At 35.5% G+C, this 20122-nt stretch overlaps 1 protein-coding gene across 6 annotated transcripts in view; it reads right to left on the reverse strand.

The window, feature by feature from the left end:
• Window positions 1-20122, reverse strand: part of Erbin (erbb2 interacting protein) — a 137417-nt gene that overhangs the window by 93745 nt on the left and 23550 nt on the right. Inside the window, exon 1 of one of the 6 annotated variants that reach the window (XM_071612552.1) lies at window positions 10394-10537. The exons of the other annotated variants lie outside the window; for them this stretch is intronic. The gene's annotated coding sequence lies outside the window, so the exon portion shown is untranslated. Of the gene's footprint in view, window positions 1-10393; window positions 10538-20122 lie in introns of those variants that run through there. 6 annotated transcript variants of the gene reach the window in all.

Consider the following 20122-nt stretch of genomic DNA (forward strand, 5'->3'; position numbering starts at 1 on the left):
CACTGTTTGAATTTGCTGTCTCATATCCTCTTTAAGGTTCCATTCCATCTGTCTAAGGTAATCCTTGAGTTCTTTATTTGACCATTTTTCTGATGCCTCTAGGTCCTCCTGAATATTTAGGCTGTCCTGCATTGTTTGTACTCCTTTTCTTCCTTGCTTTTTCATGCTGCTCATGTTACTTCTTGTTCTGTTTGACTGCTGGGTTACTGTTTACTCCTATAAATTTATTTGATGCTTGGAAGGAAAGGTATTAGAAGGGAAGGGAAGAAGTCACTAAAGAGAATGAGAGTAAGCAGGTAGAATTCAAGGAAGGGGGAATAAGAAAATTGAAAAGAAAAGACAAAAGAAAAAAATAGAAAAGAAAAAAAATTTAAAAAATTAAAATTAAAAAAATAATTTAAAAAAATTTAAAAAACAAAAAAATGAAAATGAAAAAAAACCCAAATTAAAAAAGAAATTAATAAATGCAATCTTAGAGTTTGATTAATTTCTCTTCCAGTAGGTGGAGCTGTTCCCACCAGGCCAAGCTTCTCCTCAATACGCGGGAACCAATCACTGTGCAGCAGCTCCTCCTCCCAGACTGGGCGGGTCTCCAATCCTGAGTGCCTAGGTCCTTCTCTTGTGTCTAGTCACTTCCCCACTTTTCCTCAAGCCAGGCCCTGCTCACCAGTGACGCTCACCACAATACTGGCTACACGGCAGGTCTGCTGCTCTCAGGAGCCCTATTTTCATGAATGACTGGGCACACTCTCCCTGTCTGCCATTCCCTCAGACCCTAAGTTTGTAGAGCTTGGGGCTGAGAACCCTCAGCGAATTTTGCTTGCCCTCCGGTAGCCACGCCCCCGGTAGCTGGTGCAAGAGACCTCAGTTGTCAGTACTGGTGGGGGTGGTAGCCGGGAGTTCCGCGCCGCGGGTCCCACGCCACTCCTGATTCCCTCAGTCTGGCTATCGTGCTCACGGGAGAGCTTGGAGGGGCCCTTACGGGAGAGCTGGGAGGGGCCCTTAAGGTTTCCCCGCTGTGTGGAGAGGGGAGGCTAGGGGGTTACACACCTGTCGCCGCTGGTTTCAATGGAGCTATCTCCTCCGCCGCATTCTGGTGACGTCAGTTCTCTGCCATGGTGGCATCCCATGCAAATGGTGACAGTTCGTTCCCTTTGCTAGGTGACCAATGCAACAGGTGGGTCCTGACTGGCTCTCCCAAGCCCCGTTTCAATCCTATGGCCACTGCCTATGAAGGCTCGGTTGGCATTAACCTCCATAGGTTCAGAAGGGCCTGGGTATTGATTTTATATCCTGTTACTTTGCTGAATTCATTAATTATTCTAGAAGTTTTCTGATAAGAGTTTTTTAGATCCTCTAAGTATAGAATCATGTCATCAGTAAATAATGATAGTTTGAGTTCTTCTTTTCCTTTTGTACACCTTTAATTTCTTTTGTCTAATTGCTCTGGCTAGAGTTTCAAGGACTATGTTGAATAGAAGTGGTGAAAGAGGGCATCCCCGTCTTGCTCCAGTTTTTAGAGGGAATGTTTCCAATTTTTCTCCATTTAGAATGATGTTGGCCTTGTGTTTAGCATCAATAGCTTTTAAAATGTTGAGGTATATTCCCACTATCCTTAGTTTTTCTAGTGTTTTGAACATGAAAAGGTGCTGTATTTTGTCAAATGCTTTCTCTGCATCAATTTCTATAAACACATGATTTAAGTCTATTGGTGTGATGAATTATACTTATTGATTTCCATATGTTGAACCAACAGTGCAGCCCTGGAATAAACCCCACTTGATCTTGGTGCACTATTTTTAAAATATGTTTCTGTATGCGATTTGCCAGAATTTTATTGATAATTTTTGCATCAATGTTCATCAGGGATATTGGCCTGAAGTTTCTTTCCTTGATGTGTCTCTGCCTGGTTTTGGGTATCAGGATGATACTTGCTTCGTAGAATGAGTTTGGAAGGGTCCCTTCCTTTTCTATTTCATGGAATAACTTGAAGAGTATTGGTATTAATTCTTCTTTGTAGGTCTTGTAGAACTCAGTGGTAAATCCGTCCGGTCCTGGGCTTTTCTTGGTTGGTAGGCTTTTGATGGCATCTTCTATTTCCTTGTTTGAAATTGATCAGTTTAAATTGTGTATGTCCTCTTGTCTCCGTTTGGGTTGATCATATACCTCTCACACCAGTCAGAATGGCAGTTATCAAGAATACAGACAACAATAAATGTTGGTAAGGATGTGGGGGGAGGGGGGGAGCACACTCATAGATTGCTAGTGAGACTGCAAATTAGTGCAAACAATCTGTAAAGCAGTACAGATTCCTTAGAAAACTTAGAATGGAACCATCATTTGACCCAGCTATCCCACTCCCTGGTCTATACCCAAAGGACTTAAAATCAGCATACTATAGTAACTCAGCCACATCAATGTTTATAGCAGTTCAATTTACAATAGCTAAACTGTGGAACCAACCTACATGCCTTTCAATATATGAATGGATAAAGAAACTGTGGTATATATACACAATGGAATATTACTCAACATTAAAAGATAATAAAATTATGGCATTTGCAGGTAAATGAATGGAGGTAGAGAATATCATGCTAAGTGAAGTAAGCCAATCCCCAAAATCCAAAGGCCAAATGTTCTCTCTGAAAAGTAAATGCTGATCCATAATGGGGGAGGGGGAGAGATGAGGAAAAATGGAGGAATACTGACTGGGAAAAGAGGAGGGAGAGATGGGGAGGGAGGATGGGGGCAGGAAAGATGGTGGAATGAAGTGGACATCATTACCCTAAATAAATGTATGACTATGCATATGGTGCAATGCTACATTGTGTACAACCAGAGAAATGAAAAGTTGTGCTGCAATTGTGTACAATGAATCAAAATGCATTTTGCTGTGTACCTAAATAAATAAATGAATTTTAAAACTTCTAAGAAAAAAGAAACAATACTCATAGAAAATGAGTTAAGAACTGAATGAATCAATAAATAGTCTACATTTTTTGTCTAATAAGTTGAATGAAAACAGTGCTAATTGTGATGAACATATATCATTTCACTTCAAATTTCTGACTTTGTGTAATCGTTACATTATGGTGTGCCTCATTGTTTTGTTTTGTATTCCTTTTCTTAATATTCTGTTGTTTTTCCTCCAATATAACCCACTGAAAGTAATTAACAAAAAATAAACAAATAACCAATAAATACATAGACATTTTCTTTTTAAAAATATTTATTTTTTAGTTGTACCAATACCTGTATTTTGTTTATTTATTTTTATGTGGTGCTGAGGATTGAACCCTGGGCCTCACACATGCTAGGTGAACACTCTACCGCTGAGCCACAACCCCAGCCCCTACATAGTCATTCTTATTTGATCTATACCAAAGACACCATCCTTTCTTTAACTCTCTCCATTCTCTACTGAGGATTATTTTGACTAGTCTCAGTTTGAAAATCACTACAAAAATTGAAAAGCAGCTGGGCATGGTGATGCACACCTATAATCCCAGTGACTTGGGAGACTGAGGCAGGAGGACTGCCAAGTTCAAGTTCAGCCTCAGCAACTTATCAAGACTGTCTCAAAAATAAAAACAAAAGTACTTGAGATGTAGCTCAGTAGTAAAGGGCCACTGAGTTCAATTTCCAGTTTGGAAATGAAAAGTAAAATCACTATAAAGTGTTTTTTATTTTGTTGTTTTTAGATATAGATGATAGTAGGATATTTTTGACATATATACAAGGGGTGCAACCCATTCCAATTTAGATCCCATTCTCGTGGGTGAACATATGTGGGGTTACACTGGTCATGTATTCATATATGAGCACAGGAAAGTTACTGTAAAGGTTTTTAAAATTTTGTAAATTATATTTTCACATTTACTAAAGGAGACACAACTTACATTTGGCTAGAATTAAGAGAAATTTTGCATAGGGACAATCTTTCTAAACAAGTTCTTAAGTAAAAATGCTGAATAAGGGCTACTGCTATTCACATAGGCCCATGACTATTAGGTGGTATTCAGTAATTGTACAAGATCGCTTAGTTGAATCATGGTTATCAGTGTTTACTGATTTGTATCTGGTATATTTGTGCTTAGTTTTCTGTGGCATTTTATGAATGTTATTAATTCATTATTGGTAAGTATATGAATATGACAGTTTCTCTACACTTTTCAACTCCCTGCTATACTGCTGCTTCTTGGCAAAATCCAAGGAGGGAAGATAATGGAATGATTAGGCTTAATTATTTCATTTTTACTTTGGGGCTCTGTTGGGTTCTCATCCCTCCCCTAAAGCCCACAAGGTCATTCAAGCATCAGATAACTTATTTTTGTCCCTTCAGTGTCTTCCCATTTATGTCATTCCTACTTCTCCTTCTACCTGTACTACCAGGTACCTCTCTCCAGGAAGGGAAAATGCTATAGTCACCTATACAGGGCTTATGTATCTCTGGAATTCAGATCACTAACTCTTCCTTACATCCACCCATTTTTGCTAGCCATGTTTTTGTGTGGTTTTTACTCTTTTCAGATTTTTGTTGTTACCAGATACAAAGGTCTCATTTCCTCCTTTATTCTAATCAGAAGTAGGAATTTCAGTAGATTCCCAGTATAGATTAAGCCATTCAATTTACAGAAAAAGTGTAAGATACCCAGTCTCACCCCTTTGTGGAAGAAAGTTGATCAAGATAGAAGAATCACCTATAGAATTCTCCTCCACCTCAGTTTAAGAGGACCAACATAACAGGAGTTCCTCAGATTATTTTTATAGAGAAAGTCTTTCATTCCACAATTAGATAAGACTACAAATATAAATATCGCAAACTAAATTAACTCTTTAAGAGTGGCACTGATTCATTCTATAATCTGAAGGAAGCATTGGGAGGGAATGAGAAAATAAACAGCTCAAAACAGTTTACTGGAGAAGGTGAAACAATGCAAAAGAGAAAAATCTGTGAGCAAATTTCATCCTAGAATGGAATTGTGTCTGGGTTTAATTTCAGTAAGTCAACTAAAAGTGTATATAGAGGCAAACATGTGGCAATGTGTAACACAAACATGTATATTCACAATGTTGCTTAATGTAGGAGAGATATTAAATCATGACATTAATTCAAATCTACAGCTTTCTCAGTCTTGAGTGGATTCTAAACTCTTCCCCACTACAAACAATACTATGGCAGGAGTAACTTCCTTACATGCATTCCCTCACTTCTTTACTTAGTAGTGTTTTTATCTATGCTAGAATAATTCCCAATCTCCTTTATTTTGTTAGGAGCTTGTAAAAACTTCCTTTTCATCACAAAATCATTAAGTACAATCTAGGAAACCTTGATAGGAACATGATGATTGAATTAATATCTTATCAAGGGAAAGGTTAAGTCTATCTCTATAAAGAAAGTCTTAGGTGGGGCTAGGTATATAGTTTAGTAGTAAAGCATGTGCTTTAGCATTTGGAAGACCTTGTTTTAATCTTTAGCACCATGAAAAAAAAAAAAAAAAACTCTAAGTAACAACTGATTTTCACCATAAGCTATACCAAGCATGTATGTATTACTCTTCTATCTTAAAAAGAACTTCTCCAGAAAACACCTGTTTTTCCAGCTACCAACCTTAACTCTATTCTTTGTGACAAAATTTCTCAAAAAAGTTGTCCACATTACTGTCTTCAATTATTCCACTAATTATTCTTAAATCCACTCCAATCACATTTTTGTTACATTGTTTCAATGGAAACTATGCCTCAAAGGTCACCAATGGCTTGTATATTACTAAATCCAATAGATGATCTAAGCTCACATCTCATTTTATAAAATTTTCTCAAAAAATAAAAATCATGGCCAGGTACAATCCCATGTGTGGGATTGCATGTCTATAATTCCAGCTACTCTAGAGGCGGAAGCAACCTGGGCAAACTTAGTGAGACCATGCCTCAAATTTTTTAAAAATAATAATAAAGAGGGTGGAATATAGCTCATTGGTTGAGCCCCCAGGTTCAATTCCCAGTATCACAAAAATAAAATAAATTTAAAAGGGCTAGGAATGTAGCTCAGTGATAGTGCACCCCTGGGTTCAATCCCCAGTATGGGAAGGGGAGAAAAAAAAAAAAAAAAGAAAGGCAAGCAGGCAGTCATTCAGTCATGAATGAAGTACATCAAAATTCCTTCTCTAAAAGACAATATGCACCTAAGTGTTTGCAAAATTCCAAGTATTGTAATTTGATCACAAGGTTTAAGACTCATAAGAAACAAAACTTTCCAATTCACATAATAAATTCAATATAATTCTGATATCAACATCTTTCACAATAAAGGAATCATGTAACCTTTGGACTCAAGAAAACACCCTAAATTAGAGTTAGGCCTGGTTGTGCACTCTGTAGTCCCAGGTACCTGGGGAGCAGAGATGGGAGAATCACTTGAGCCAGAAGTTTGAGGCCAGCCTGGACAACACAGCAAAACTTGTCTCAGAAAAAAAGGAAAAAAATCCTAAATGATAAAGCAACTTATTATATGCAGCAGTATTAAACATAATAGCAGAACTGATTCTAAATGCCATGATAAATAAAAATGAGGAAAATCCAATAACAATGTATCACATAAAAAGATGCAAAAGGAGACAAAATGGATCCTCTCAACAAATACCCAAAGATCATCTAAATAATTATCCACATCCATTCTTGATTAAAAATCCTTGATAAAAATCCTAGTTAGGGTTGTGGCTCAACGGTAGAGCGCTCGCCTAGCACGTGCGAGGCCGTGGGTTCCATCCTCAACACCACGTAAAAATAAATAAATAAAAGGTATTGTGTCCAACTACAATTGAAAAATATTTTTTTAAAAACCTAGTTAACTAGAAACAAAATATTTCTTCAATTAAGAAGCTGTGTCATGTTCAAGAATAAAACAAATACTACAAACATTCTCTCTCACTAAAATTAAAAAGAACAGCAACATAAGAAAAAGTAAAGACAACCCATAGAATGGGAGAAAATATTTTAAACCATATAGTTGATAATGGGCTTGTATCCTTAAGATGTAAAGAACTCTCATAACTCAAATATAAGAAAGCAAAACAAAAACTCAAAAATGGGCAAAGGAGTCAGGCATGGTGACACATGTCTATAATCCCAGCAACTCAGGAGGCTGGGGCAGGAGGATCATAAGTTCAAACCTAGCCTCAGCAACTTAGCAAGGCCCTGAGCAATTCAGCGAGACCCTGTCTCTAATAAAATATAAAAGGGGGCTGGGGAAGTGCTTGGTGTTTAAGCACTCGGGTTTAATCGCTGGTACCAAAAGATAGTCAACAATTTCAATCCTAGATATATAAATAAGCAGACTGAAAATGCATATTTTCAGAAAAACTTGCAACTAACATTCCCAGCAGCATTATTCACAGTGAACAAAATGTATAAATAACCCAAAGGTTCATGGATTAACAAACAGATAAACAAAATGTCATGCAAAATATGTGAAATATCATTTAGCTATATAAAAGGATAAAATAGGGCTGGGGTTGTGCCTCAGTGGTAGATTGCTCGCCTAGCACGTGTGAGATGCTAGGTTCAATCTTCAGCACCACATAAAAATAAATAAAGGTATTGTGTCCAACTACAACTAAATATGTGTGTGTGTATATTTTTTTAAATAGATATAAAATACCAAGAAAGCAGACACAAAGGCTACATGTTATATTAATTCATTTTTATGAAATACCTTGAATAGGCAAATTCATAAGATAGAAAGTAGACTAGTTGTTGGCAAGATCTGACTGAGGTCAGGGAAGAAGGAGGAATTACTTCTAATGAATATATAGGTTTTTTTGAGGGACTGATAAAACTGCTTTGGAATTAGTGATGATGGTTGCATAACTTCATAAATACTTGAAAAACAAAAACTGTAAACTTTACAAGAGAGAATTGTATGATGCATGAATTATACCTGAATTAAGAAAAAATGTTTCAATGAAAAATATTAGGATGCCAGTTAATGCCACTTTTATGAATTAACACAAGAGATTCCAATCCAATTTTGAATCCAATGCAGTCAGCACCTGATCACTGGCACCTGATCTTTTCTTTAAAATTCCTTTCCCCCATTACAATTTTAAAATTGCTCACTCCCCAAAACCTTTACAATTTCTTCCCAATTTACCCTTACCTTTACTACTCAAATAAATTCTGCCTACTTCAACATACTAATTACTTCTTTGGTTCTTTTAAGTGGCATTTTAAATAAAGTTGATTATAAATGAAATGTTTTTATGCAGTGTGTCCATCATCCTGGAAACTGAGCTAGACCTTCTGAAAATCATGTTCTGATTTCAGCATCCTGGATGTGGGTGCCATAAACGCATGAAATCCCACTACTAGTTATTTCTCCTGGGCCCTCTTCAAACAAACTCCATTAAAACACAAATTCACCTGGAAAAGACAAGGCCCTAATTTTTTAAGGTGAATTTCTTTATAAGTCTATTTTCCCTTCAATTTGAAAGAACAGGATAGGGGAAAAAATCAGGAACCATGAGGAAACAACTGAAAAAAGGTAAGAATTAGCAGAACAGTTAGAAATACTCATTTTTCTGTAATCTGTTGTTTGTTTAGGGGTTAAATTACACTGGGAATTATTATAAACATTACAAACTTTCCAAAGAAACGTAGATCACTCTCCATACCATGTTCTTAAAGAAAGGCTTTTTTTTTGGGGGGGGGGGGGGGAGTAGAGATCAAACCCAGGGCCCCATGCTTACAATTTATAACTGAGCTACATGGCCAGCCCCTCAAGAATTTCTAAAGGTTAACTATTAACACTTTTTGGTAAAGCTTAAAAAATATTACCAACTGTGGCTGGAGTTGTGGCTCAGTGATACAGTGCTTGCCTGACATGTGTGAGGCCTGGGTTTGATCCTCAGCACTGCATGCTTATAAAGGAAGGAAGGAAGGAAAAGATCCATTGACAACTTAGGGAAAAAAAAAAAAAATCACCAACTTGCTTAGCTTTTTTTTTTTTTTTTTTTTTGGTACCAGGGATTGAACCCAGGCCACTGAGCTACATCCCTATATTTTTTACTTACAGACAAGATCTTGATGAGTTGCTCAGGGTCTCGCTAAATTTGCTAAGGCTGGCTCTGAACTTTCAATCCTCTTGCCTCAGCCTGTGCATGGTGCACAGCAATTAAAGTCTTATTTTTAAAAAACCTTCACCTTTAGGAGGATTCAGATCTACATTAGGCATAACAGCCATAATTCTATTAAACCATCCAAAACATTTCTTAGGGCCAAATATTCATTTATTTTGTAGTAAACTAGTGTCACAGATGTACACAGGAAGGAAAAAAAAATTCTCAGGTTCTTCCACTAATCAAACATGATTTTGATCCAGGAAGGAGTGATGGCACAAGCCTGTTATCCCATTTACACAGGAGGCTAAGGCAGGAAATTCACTAGAGCCCAGGAGTTCAAGGCCAGCCTGGAGAACACAACAAAATCCCATCTCAAAAAAAGAAAAAGAAAAGTTTTAAAAAAGAAAAGGCAGCATTATATTTAGAGTACTTTTAAGTAACAAATATTCTTTAATAAGAGTCTTTGTGCTTACTGTCAAGTTCATTCACATGCATTAAACTCTGATGCAGGCTGAAACACAAAAAGGTCACAGAATAAGAGAGAGATCTTTGATACCAAGTCTTTTAAGATTTGACGTATAACAGCCTTTCCATAACATTAATGGTTCTCAAACTAGTGTAAGGTCAGTCATCTTCAAAATGTCCAAAAATTTCAAGGACCACATAGTAATTCCTTTTTCAATATTCCTGGTGAGAAAACACTGATATGCATATGGATTTTTGTTTTTCTTCAATAAAACTCCAACGCCCAAATTTAGAACCATTCTAAATTTTCAAAACTGAGATAGATTTTGGCTACGCCAAGAGAGAAAAAAGGACATATCAGACACTATTAAAACAGACTCTTTTTTTTTTTTTAAGAGAGAGCGAGATTTTTTTTTTTAATATTTATTTTTTAGTTTTCGGCGGACACAACATCTTTGTTTGTATATGGTGCTGGGGATCGAACCCGGGCCACACGCATGCCAGGCAAGCGCACTACCGCGTGAGCCACATCCCCAGCCCTAAAACAGACTCTTAAGTCACTATGATTCCTTTCTCTGAAAAAAAGGTCACCACAAACCCATAAAATACTGTTGTACAATTTTAAAACTACAGCCCTATGAGTATACAGCTTGGCAAGCAGACACATGAAAATAAATAACCTGCCCAATACAGCAGCCCTGCTCCAAAGACTCTTCTTCCATTTGAAAGGAGTGACCACCTAACATCTATTTTAGTGCCAGGTTAACAGTGTCCACCTGGTTCTGGCAGATTGGAAAAGAGACAGGTACCTGACTCAAGATAGTCAATCATTTTTTCTCTCCCCAGGATGTGTGAGACTGAAAAATAGCAGGTCTGTTTCTGCAGTTAGTGAACTGTGATATCTGAAGCCAGAATCTGTAGAGGTGGTGCCTTCTACCATATGGACATAGAAACAGAATGTTCATCTGAAGAGAGAAAAATATAAAAGATGAATGGTACTGTGTTTCTGATGACTTTATATATAGTTATTTGTTCTAACTTCTTTCTGAGGTCAACTGCATTCTAGTCTTTCAGTGTCACTAAGACACCACCACACCCTTCATATTACCCTATTTTTATTGATTCCTATTACTTTTATCCAAGGAGTCCTACTGATACATTTTACTTCTACCAACACTTCTGAATTGAAAATCTGGAAAACAATTTTTTTCAAATAAATAAAAAATGCAATATAAATATTATCACCCATTACTTTGCAAATCACTCTATCTCCGATTTTTCACCCATCCCAAAAAGCTCAAAATCTATTCTAAAAAGGGAATTTTGCATTTCTAAGAGAGCTACACCTGAAGACTTGACCCAATATAAACTTAAACACTGAAAAAAGTCACATAAACATAATATCTATAATTGTCATAGCCACTGCTATACACCTGTTCTACCTTTTTTGTTGTTGTTGTTACACCTCAACCACTTTAGAACTACTGCCAAACTACTAGACTGTGCATAAAAAGGACAAAACCAAACAAACAGAATATCTCTGTAAGGAAGTATAAAATGTACAAATGATAATTCTAATGAAAAATGATAAATACTAAAATCAGCCTCACATTATAGTTCAGTGTAGGTCAGATTTTACCCAAAAAGTGATTTAGGAAAAAGAAGTTCAGTATTTAGAACTTTCTGAATCCAAAATTACACAAGGGATTGTGCAGCTGAAGTTCAGATGTTTCATTAGATGTTTAAAATTTCCCCTTTTAGCATAAAATTAAACACAATCCAGATAGCAATGTGCAAAGAAGTCAGTCCAATAGTGACTTTCAAAAGGGTCATTATTGAAATACATGGAGAAATTTTCAGTTGTCACAGTAAATGGATCTGCCACAGATCAGGGAAGGTTAATGTAATGGAGGGAGTCAGTCTTATACAACTTTAAAACATCCTTCATTCATGAAGCTAGAAAAAACCCAAAGGTGTGTTTTTGTTGTTGTTTTGTTATTTACATACTGTTTTTAGAGACTATAAATATTCAGTAAATGAAGGGAAGATTCAACTTTGTTTTGTTTGAAATTTTACCAAGAGTTGTTTCTCCGTCTCATAAAATCTTATATAACAAATGGCAAAGCCTCTCTTAATTACAATTTAGTTGCCAATATTGTATACCTGTATCAGTCTGCATATGTAGCAAATGCATTCATGATGGGTCTACATCCAAGGGCAAGAATCTAAGAATTCTGGCTACACATAAGAAACCAACACCGTAAAACAATAAAATCAGAATCTCTGGAATGTACAACCTGGACAGCAGTATTTTTGCTTTGGTTCCTGTTTCTTGAGGCAAAATTTAAATATAGTGAAATTCACAGTCTTAAATATACAAATTATACTTAAGTAAAGCATAACCCAATCAAGGGCTGGGGTTGTGGCTCAGCGGTAGAGTGCTCACCTAGCAAGTGCAAGGCGCTGGGTTCGATCCTCAGCACCACATAAAAATAAACAAATAAAATAAAGGTATTGTGTCCAACTATAACTAAATAAATTATTTATATATATATATATATATATATATATATATATATATAGAGAGAGAGAGAGAGAGAGAGAGAGAGAGAGAAATACCCCAATCAAAATACAGGACACTTTCATTATACATACATATCCTCCATCCATTTAATACCTCTATTCTCCAGATGCCTATTTCTAATGTGATGTTTTCATTTGGGGTCTATAAAGTTGTCACAAATCTCCCAATTCATTTTGCAGACATGGTTTCATGTCTATTGGATATACACTTAGGGGAGGAAATTATGTACATACATGTTTAATTTTAAATTAGGCATCAAATTTTTTATATATTTATGTTTTAGGTGTAGATGGAATAACACAATGCCTTTATTTTTATGTGGTGCTGAGGATCAAACCCGGACCCCGCCCTTGCTAGGCAAGCTGTCTACCGCTGAGCCACAATCCCAGCTTGGCATCAAATTTTTTTAAGTCCTTCAGATAATACCTACGTGCAGCCTGAAACTACTTAGCACCATTTTCTAATGAGATTATGACAAAAATATTCTATTACAATAATTTTCTGTTTTATATTCTTTGTTCCTATTAGTAAGAAATTACATTGCTTTTTTCTCTTTTCAATTCCTGTATGGGAATTGGAAGATCACACTACCTATGAATGTCAAATGATGAAGAAGGGTATTAAAAATATATGTGATATTTATTAGTACATTTTCCATTGCTATAATAAAATATCTGGCACTGAGTACTTTGTAAAGAAAAAAGATTTATTTAGCTCACAGTTTTGGAGGCTGAACGTCTAAATCCAGGTATCCCCAACTATTCAGCCCCTGGTAAGGGTTAGCTGCAGATGAGTTACAGAAAGGAAAAGCCAGAGAGACCAGGGAGGGGCCAGATTGCTTTTATAACAACTCTCTTATGAGGACTAACTAGAGCCCCATAAGTACTATGTTGATTTTCTCTTAGGGTAGAGCCCTTCAATGACCCAACAACCTCCCTCTAGGCCCGACTACCTCTTAAAGTTTGCCAATGAAGACCAAGCCTCCAACACAAAAACCCTTGGGGGATACACTCCAATTATATTCAAATCATTAGCACTGACTGTATAATACAAGGGGGCATACAGACATGAGTCACATGAACCTCTTTGAGAACCAGATGAACTTGATTGAACCTATTACTAAAAAAAATAAAACCATACACATAATTTCCAATTTTGTTGTTAATCTGTATTTATGGACAATAAATCCATCCTCAGAATATTTACAAGCCTATAGAGCCCAAGTTAAAAACTGCTACTCTTACATTATAATTAATTAATACATTTGTATTGAGTCTTAACTTTATTTTTTGTAAAAACAACCAAACTTAGAAATCATGAAAGACTGGCATATTAAACCACATAAAATATATGACAAAGGATATCATCAACAATGTTTTTAGAAGTTAAGACTTCTTCCAAATATTACTCAGCAATAAAAGAGAATAAAATCATGGCATTTACAGGTAAACGGATGGAGTTAGAGAAGATAATGCTAAGTGAAGTTAACTAATCCCATAAAACCAAATGCTGAATGTTTTCTTGGATATAAGGAGGCTGATTCATAGTGGGATAGAGAGCGGGAGCATGGGAAGAATAGACTAACTCTAGATAGGGCAGAGAGGTTGGAGGGGAAGGGGGTAGGGCATGGGGTTATTAATGATGGTGGAATATGATGACCATTATTATCCAAAGTACAGGTATGAAGACATGAATTGGTGTGAATATACTATGTATACAACCAGAGATATGAAAAATTGTGCTCTATGTGTGTAATATGAATTGTAATGCATTCTGCTGTCATATACAAATAAAACTAACTAACTAAATAAATAAATAAGACTTCTTCCAAATCAAGATGGCCTCTACAGAAAACAAAATAAAGCACAATAAACATATAACTCCTAAAATGAAATAAAACAGAATTTAAAATGGTCACCTCATTAAATCAAATATAAAGAACTTAAAAGATCAAATTGTTATTATTTATAACAGATTGGCAAACATTTTTAAAACTGATAATATAAGCATTAGCAAGCATATGTAGATAAACCCACTATCCTATGTAATTATATAACCTTCCTAGATGACAATTTTGACAACATATATAAATAATGTTAACTGTATACCCAACATATTACTTTTAAAAATGTATTCTTAGGAAATAAGAAAAAGTACACCTACACATATTACAAGAGTTTCATTAAAAGGTTAAACTATACTAGTAAAAAATGATGGGGGGATTAATATACCTTAATAGTGCTTGTTAAATATTCTCTGATTAATCCAAACAACTGAATGTTATTAAGCAGCCAAAAGAGGCAAGAAATACATGTAAAAAATACATTTAAATGATATATGCCTTCAATAAATATTGAGTAAAAAAAGGATAACTTTAAATAGTACATAGAATACTGAAAACATTTTTGTAAATCATTCATGCACAGAAGAATCTGGAAGGACATTCTGAAAGTTTTAAACATTAACTTTTGGAGAGTAGAAGTAAATTAAGAAAAAATTTTACATCTACAATTCAATACTGTGTACAAATTATTTTAAACTTTGGGCACTTCACACTTTGTTAAATATTCAAAAAACAGCAAAGTATTTCTATTTTGACAAAGAACCATCATAGAATCAATATAATTTCTTTATGGATCTCTTTGGGTTTTTTTTTTTTTTTAACCTATAAGATGCAAAAATCAGGGCTGAGAGGTGTAGCTCAATATTAGAGCATTTGTCTAGTAGGCACGAGACCCTGGATTATATCACCAGCACTACAAGCAAAAAAAAAGGTGGGGGGAGGGTGGAAGGAGGAAGAAAGAAAGAGAAAAACCTCAGGGTTTTTTTTTTTCTTTCTCTAAGGTACAAATGAATAGTTCATTTAAGTTTACTTTGCATCTAAGCTATTTAAATATTTTTTTGAAATCACATCTTTTTGATCATTCAACCACAATAATGGGATCCTAATTAGAATAAGTTTTACTTATATATATGTATAATATGTCAAAATACATTCTACTGTCATGTATATCTAAAAAGAACAAAGAAAAAAATCTTGTTGATCTATGATCAATCAGAGATTAAGCTTCCAAATAATAAACTAATACAAATATACTTTTTATTAATATGGCAATGTCTATTGCCCCTAATGACCCAGATTATAGTTTAGTACTGTACTGTTTAAAATTAATGTAACAATTAAAATCAACGTGGTGTTCAAAGACTGGAAAATATTTCTTCAAGCCCTAAAAGAAAATAACCATAGAATCTCTATAGATTTACTGGGCAGGTACTAAAATTGATAACTATTCAAAGCCACTGAGGACTACACCTAAGTTGCTTGTACTACACCACCATACATAAAGAGCAGCATGGTTAAATACTTAACAACAGCCATATTCCAAATATAAATATACAACACATGAAACATACATGAACTCTTCTATTTACTCTTTCATAGTTGTCTCCGGAATTTTTTTTCTATTCTACATTTTTTTTTTAAATTTTCTTTATTTTGTTTTTGTTGCTGGTACTGGTGTGGGATGCCACCCCTGAATTATTTGAGCTTATTTGAGCATCTTCACTGGGCCTTGAGCCAGGGAGATTCAGGTTTGGCATTACAAACTATTTTGTGGCTCCTCCCACTCAATGGATTATGCAATGCTTATGTCCTCTGTCTTTGCTGGACTAGGGAGAGGGCTCTGGTAGCTCTGGAGTTGGGAGTGATCCTTTGAAAACTGGACAGCCCACCACCTCCTACCTTATTTGGCAAAGAACAGTTCATGGAAAACCTCTGATGCTTTTCCCATATAAATAAAGCAAGCACAGGCTCTCTGGCTCTCTTTCCAGTGTGGAAGCTTGATCTTTAAGATCAGAGAGCCATGGTCCCCCCACTTTCTAAAATTACTTTCTGTGTCCTGTGGGTTCTTGGCCATTTTCTCTTTCTTAACTTTATTTCACAGCCAGCCCCTAACCCGCAAAGGAAACCCAAATTCCTACCCCTGCACACGACGTGGGTGACAGGTACTGGGAATTCCACTCCAGGCCTCAAGCAAGCCTGGTAAGTGCTCTACCACTGAGTTCTACCCCTTTCCCTTTTAAAATTTTATTTAGACACAGGGTCTAAGTTGTACAGCCTGGCTTTGAGTTTGGGATTCTCCTGTCTCACCTTCCCAAGTACCTGAAATTATAGGTGCACGTCACCACCCCCAACTAGCTGTCACTGAATTATAACAATTGACCAAAAACTATTTCCTGTTCTATAGCCTAAATTACTTGGGACAAGAGAAATTTTTCCTCAAAACATTTTACATTTAGCCCATATTTTGAATCGCTATACATTTTTCAGAATTTTCTTTCTCAGAAATGCAAAAACTGAAAATTTAAGATGTTTTTAATTCAGCATATACTTTATAGACAAAAATTCCTAAATATTTCTAAAAATATAGAGCTATAGTTCTTTTCACTTCTGAAAAACCTCATTCTCTAAGCAAGGATTCACGTTGAATTTTTAAACTTTTATCTTCTACAAGTGCCAATGTCAATAAATAATTACTTCTGCAGTATCTTTACCAATATGAGTGTCCTGTTTGTCTATAAATCCGAATTTACACAAAAAACAAACACAATATGAAACAGTATAGCAGGACTATGAAAATATTATGAAACTAAACTTTAATAATGTTTATTATTTCCATTAAAGAATCCTTAAATTTGTTGTACCCAGATTCATGTGTAATCACAGCTGAGCCAATAAGATTTAAAGGCTGAGATCTAATAAAGGAATGCCTCATTAACACAGTACTCTCATCTGCTATAGAACCAGACTTTGCCAGAGTCAATGCACAAACTAAAAAAAGACTAATTTTCACCAATTTCTTCATGTTATCCAAGCACTGGACATACCTCCATGACAGAAGCTGTAGGCTGGCTCCCTTTTATTTTCCTTTCCTTCCTCCCCCGCTGATTATTTTCAAAATTTACTTCTCTCCAAACTAATATGAATTAAAAGGGGAAATTATCTATGCCTTCACTATATTGTCTTAATTCAAGAAAAGCTTTCCTTCCCTCAGGCCCATTACTAGCAAACTGCCAGTCAGATGATGGGGGTAGGTAAGCCAACATTCTGAAAACAATAAATTTCACATTTTTAAAAAACAATGCAGAGATTAATGCTTTAACAGAGGTGTATGTAGTAAAGATTTCTCCCAGTCTGTAGGCTCTCTCCTCACATTACTGATTGTTTCCTTTGTTGAGAAGAAGCTTTTTAATTTGAATCCATCCTATTTATTGATTCTTGATTTTCCTCAAAAAACTTACCAAAAAAAAAAAAAAAACTAAATAACCCAATCAACAAATGGGCTAAAGAACTGAACAGACACTACATAGAAGAAGAAATACAATCAATCAATCAATCAACAAATATATGAAAAAGTGTTCAACATCTCTAGTAATTAGAGAAATGCAAATCAAAACTACACTAAGATTTCATCTCACTCCAGTCAGAATGGCAATAATCAAGAATCAGGCAACAATAAATGTTGGCAAGGATGTGGAGGAAAAGGTACACTCATACATTGCTAGTGGGACTGCAATTTGGTACAACCACTATGGAAGGCAAAACAGAGATTCCTCAGAAAACTTAGAATGGAAACACCATTTGACCCAGCTATCCCCCTCCTTGGTTTATACCCAAAGGACTTAAAATCAGAATCAGTGATGCAGCCACGTCAATGTTTATAGCAGCTCAATTCACAATAGCTCAACTATAGAAACAACCTAGGTGTCCTTCAATAGATGATTGGATAAAGAGAGTGTGGTGGGGCTGAGATTGTAGCTCAGTGGTAGAGTGCTTGCCTTGCACTCATGAGGTCCTGGGTTCAATCCTCAGCACCACATAAAAATAAATAAATAAAAATAAAGATATGATATCCACCTACAACTAAAAAGAATTTAAAAAAAAAAGAGAGAGGGTGTGGTGTATGTGTGTGTGTATGTGTATGTGTGTGTGTGTATGTGTGTATATATATATAATTTTCAATGGAATATTACTCAGCTTTAAAGAAGAATGAAATTATGGTATTTGCCAGTAAGTGGGTGGAGTTGGAGAATATCATGCTAAGCAAAATAAGCCAATCCCAAAAAACCAAAGGGTGAATGCTTTCTCTAATAGGCAGATTCTCATTCATAATAAGAGGTGGGGTGCTAGAGAAGAAAAGAGTTACCTTAGATTAGGTAGAAGGAAATGAAAAGAGAGAAGGGAAGGAAATGTGGAGATAGAAAGGATAGTAGAATGAAACAGACATTATTACTTTATGTATATAAATGACTGAATGACCAATGTGATTCTTTAACATGTACATTCAGAAAAGGAATTATATCCCATCTATGTATGATACAAAGTACATGAATGCATTCTACCGTCTTGTATTACTAATTAAAACAAAACAAAAAAAGCAATGCAAGGCTTCAGTACAACCAGAAGTGAACAATTGTGCTCCATTTGTGTACAATGAATTGAAGAACATTCTGCTGTCATATATAACTGATTAGAACAAATTTTAAATAAGGAAAAGAAAAAAAATGCAGGGGCTGAGTTGTGGCTCAGTGGTAGAGCACTCGCTTAGCACATGTGAGGCACTGGGTTCAATCCTTAGCACCACATAAAAATAAAATAAAGGTATTGTGTCCACCCACAATTAAAAAAAATATGTGTGTGTGTGTGTGTGTATATATATATATATATGCATGCATATATATGTATTTAATGTATATATGCACACATGTGTGTATATATGTGTATGTACATACACACACAAAAAAACACATATATATATATATATATATATATATTTTTTTTTTTTTTTTAAACACAGATCTCTAACTTCTAGAGGGATTGGGGGTTGGATCTAATTTTCAGTACAGCCACAAAAGAATGGCAAATAAGTACTCTACAATCTCTGCTTTTATAATGGAATGACAACCAAACACTATTCAGATCTAACCAATGCCTTAACATATGTACATCTCATCCTTACTACTTCTAGTTTAAAAACAACTGAAAAAGATCACTTGGTCAAATTACATAAAGTAGCACCGCCAAAAACAACTTAGGAAATTGTTGTATGACTTGGATGACTGTAGTAAAGTTACAGGGAAAAGAAACTATACCAACATTCATCCCTTGGACCTAAACAACAGTGACTCTATCTTGCACTCCTTGCTTTGGAGGGTCCCATGATGGCAGTACAGCCCTCCCATAAAGCAAGGAGTCCCTAGGACAAAGGAAACTTGTCCTTCTAAAGCACTTGCTTCCTACTCCCCTAATTCTAGACTTAGTACTGTGGGCATAAAGGACCCTAGAATTTCCTGCCCAAACAGCCCAGAGCCAAATTCCAAAACTTCTTTAACTAGACCAGTCTTGTAGTTAAAGGATGACACTATTAGAATCTGTACCCTTAGACCTAAAAGCTGAGCAAAAGTCAACTTTATGTAGAAGATGTAAAAACAACTTGATATATTGATATAGGTGTGCCTACATCCCCTCAATTATGGTAAAGAGCTATGAAAAAAAGGGTCTCTGTGCCACCATAATCTTACACAAGATATTCGGGAATCTGAGAATACCAAATTCTAGCCCGGCTTCCTGGGTCATTATTAAGGTATACTTTTGAAGGTAGCAGGATAAAACATTTCATTAGGCAGGTTCAAGCTTGACTTATAATTCTAAAATTAGATAAACGGTATGTGAAGCTCCATTTACATTTCAGTCCCTTGACCCACAAAAATAAAAGGCAAGCATTCCTAGAAGGCTTATTTCTCCAAAAGTTTTCAATCTAAGATCCTTTAAGTCAGTATTCAAATTGTAAACCACAAGTTCTATGATTTTGAAATAAAAACAAATTAATACACTGGGTGTTTGTAAAGGTAGGAAATATGAAATTATAGATATATATACATATATTAGTTATAC

This window comes from Marmota flaviventris, chromosome 5 (assembly GCF_047511675.1).
Source record: "Marmota flaviventris isolate mMarFla1 chromosome 5, mMarFla1.hap1, whole genome shotgun sequence".
Taxonomy (NCBI): domain Eukaryota; kingdom Metazoa; phylum Chordata; class Mammalia; order Rodentia; family Sciuridae; genus Marmota; species Marmota flaviventris.